The sequence below is a fragment of the Rutidosis leptorrhynchoides genome, chromosome 9 (assembly GCF_046630445.1).
Source record: "Rutidosis leptorrhynchoides isolate AG116_Rl617_1_P2 chromosome 9, CSIRO_AGI_Rlap_v1, whole genome shotgun sequence".
NCBI classification, from domain to species: Eukaryota; Viridiplantae; Streptophyta; class Magnoliopsida; order Asterales; family Asteraceae; genus Rutidosis; species Rutidosis leptorrhynchoides.
The window spans coordinates 240,857,528-240,861,089 of record NC_092341.1 but is presented as its reverse complement, the minus strand read 5'-3'; the positions used below and the strand labels follow the sequence as shown (position 1 = coordinate 240,861,089).

The window sequence follows — 3,562 nt, the reverse complement described above, 5'->3', positions numbered from 1 at the left end:
AATTTTAAAAAATTTAACAATATAATTACATTGGGCCCTGCTGGCATTAAGACCCGTGGGTATTGCTTATTTAATATGACCATTTGATGTTAAATTGGGCCCTTAATTTTCATCTATGCTTGGGTCTCATAACAAATTAATGGGGTCACTAATTAAAAGTGTAGATAATTTATACTTTGTGGGCTATTAGGATGTGAGTTTATGGGCTATTCAGTGGGGTCACAGGCCCACCCTACTTGCTGAATAGCTCCGCCTCTGATAACGACGACCTGCTTGCTATTGATCCTTATAAAGATCCAGAGCGTTAACGGCTAATCAAGTTTCCTGAAGATAGAGACGTCGAGAATGAGAATACTATTTGGATTTATGGATTACTAGCTTAATGCCCACGAATTCGCTGGACTTTTCAAGAAAAATTGTTGTAACAGAATTAACCCTATTATGAAGTATATGTTTTTTTTATTTAGTTACATGATACACAATGGATATAGTACTACCTAAGAAAATAATACTAAGGTTAAATAGTTTCATTCTCCTTTTATCTATCTTTCACTTCTTCATAACAGTTGTGGATAATCTTTTTAATGTTGCATCGGGTATTACCTCTCTAGGAGGGGGCAGGACAAACTTCCCTCAACTTTTTTATTACGAAAAATGTATTAAGCACAAAAAACTCAATTTACATATATATCTTCTACCTCTATACTTTCTTAACAACACCATACTTGTAAGCGCTTGTCTTCATGTAGTTTTAGTTTTGACAGTTTACACTACCTGCAATAATACAATAATATAGTACAAAGCATGACGTCAATGGAACGAAATCACATGTTATGAAAATTGGAAAAGAAAACAGGAAATGACAACTTTAAAAAATAGAAAATGATGCAAGTCCTTTACGTTGCAAGATGGTAGTAGTCAAGTTTATTAGCTATTGCAAGTATCATTAAAGCGTAAGCCGGACAAGTTGTTGTTGTACCATGTACATCATAGGTGAAACACAGTTCAATATCTACAGTAAAAAATTTAATTTACCCATTTCAATAAAATGATCTATGAAGTTTATGTTTTAGAAATACATCAACCCATTTTGCATTACATATTTTGACCAACCCATTTGACTCGATCCATTTTTTACTTACCCATTTGGCTACTTTTTACTAACCCATTTGAATAGTTTATAAAGTTTTGGGATTATTATAATATACACTTGGGATAACCCATTTGCACTCCATAGCTTGACCAACCCATTTGACCCAAACTACCTTTTACTAACCCATTTGACCTGTTTATAAAGATTTGGGCTTTAATATACACTTGGGACAACCCATATGCACTCCATATCTTGACCAACCCATTTGACCCAATCCATTTTTGACCAACCTATTTGACATGTATATCAACAAACGAAGGCAATAAATGTAGTTAAATAAAAAATCAGGTATAAACCATTTATGAGCAGTTACATCTATTGACATCGTGATAAAGCCTTATTTACGTTTTGCATACTCTCTAAAGAATAGCCCGCACCTTTGTAAATAAATCACATAAACAAATTAATTTTCAAAAACATATATACAAACCAACAGAAGGACAATATATAAGCCAAGTAAACTGAAATTTTGACAGAAGTTGTATATTTAAACTCACATTTTTTGCAGCTGCACTAAACTCTTCTCTGTTGGCTTTTATTGCTTTATTTCTTTGAATCTCCTGTCAAAATTATCAAATGCATTGATATGGATTTCAGAGAAGTTATGAATTATGACAAAGTCACAAAGTAAACATCAATTCCAAGATTACACTAAAATGTGAATCGAACTAAGGGTAACCCTGAGATCTTTTCCACCCAAATTCACCAGATTCCAAGTTCTTAGCTTTTATACAAAATTTCATTTATATGGCCATAATGAAATCGATTTGCTCAGGGTCTCAAGGTGATTGTAGGTGGATTGATAGACTCTGAAAAGAGTACCTTGTCATGAATGCTTTTTAGGTGGGCTGCGAAACATGGATGGAAATGGCAATTGATCCAGTGTAGAGATTACCCTAATTAAATTTGCATGCATTATCATGTTTACTCGGACTGTAGAAACAGATTCCAATTATTGTGAAAAATAGTAATCAGACCTTAAACGTAAATTGGATAATCATGGTATATAGAACAAAGTAGAAACCTTAATTACACAACTTACATGATAATAATTAAATTATAATGCCTTTCGATATTCAATATCAACAAAGAGGCGCATCTGAAAGTTGATATATAACGCAAATAAAATGATACAAACAGTTGAGATTGTGAATCTGAATCATATTGACCTAAAACCCTAGAAGCTAAAAGATTTCAATAGAATAAACCTTATAAATATAAAGTACCCATTTTAACCAACCTGATTCAAAACCTTACATTTCCAGGATTTGACAATTTTCTTCCACCCTTAATAGAACAGATTTCGTGAATTCTGTCAAATTGGGGCTTTTTAACAAAGTTGGGATGATATTCTTTTAACATTTTACGTTTTCTTCTACCGTTAGTCGAACGATTTCATGAAATTGGTAAATTTGAGATGACCAAAGTTGGGGTAATATTCTTGTAACATATTTCACAATCTCAACTTCAGATATGAAGATTGAAGATGATTGACCTAAAATTGTGTGTATTCTGCTAATGAGATTGCGGCCGATGTTTTTTTACACGCGTTTGAAAACCCTAAATCAATTGAAACCCCTAAATTTTTAAAATTGGCCACCACTTTTTTTCGGTCTTCAAGGGTATTTTTGTAATCAAACAATTCAAGCCTAGGATTATGAGGTCATTAGAAAGATTATGAGAAAATTAAGGGTCTAGATCATTGATGACTAATTTAATGGATGACTAAGATTAACTTTTGCGATCTAAAATGATCTATTTTAACTTTTGTTATTCTATATAGAATAGATAGATGTGATGAAAGCCACGAAACATTGAGATATTTTGAAGAGGTGAATGAGTCTAGCAAGATTTATTGTTTTCGAATTTAGGTTATTGAGGATTATGAGTGTGACAACCCGGAAATTTCTGACCAAATTTAAACTTGATCTTTATATGATTTCGACACGATGAGCAAAGTCTGATAGGTTGAGTCTCAAAACTTTTGAACTGTTTTATATATTCAATCACCCTTCGACTAGTCCCGACGGTTCACGAGCACTTAATTGTAAATGGATATGTGGGTATATATATATATATATATATATATATATATATACATGGTAAATAAATAAAAAATTGTAATCTGTAATATTAAATGTTGTATTATATATTAAATGTATAAAGTTTAATACTAAATAAAAGTTATTATATAATATATAATATATAATCATTACAAATTTACATGATTAATAATGCATAATATCAATGTATTAAATTAAATACAAGTTAAAGAATAAGTTATTGTAATAAAATATTTACTACTGTCATTATTATTATTAATACTAATATCAATATTAGTATTATTTATATTATTATTATTACTATTATTAATAAAATTAAAATAATTTTAGGATTATCAAAATAAAG

At 30.6% G+C, this 3,562-nt stretch overlaps 1 long non-coding RNA gene across 1 annotated transcript; it reads right to left on the bottom strand.

The window, feature by feature from the left end:
- Positions 1-538: 538 nt before the first annotated feature.
- LOC139867400 (uncharacterized) lies at positions 539-2,717 on the bottom strand. Its single transcript, XR_011765822.1, has 3 exons — positions 1,976-2,717; positions 1,651-1,713; positions 539-774 (listed from the first exon to the last, which is right to left on the bottom strand). It is a non-coding gene; the product is annotated as an uncharacterized lncRNA (long non-coding RNA).
- Positions 2,718-3,562: the final 845 nt, after the last annotated feature.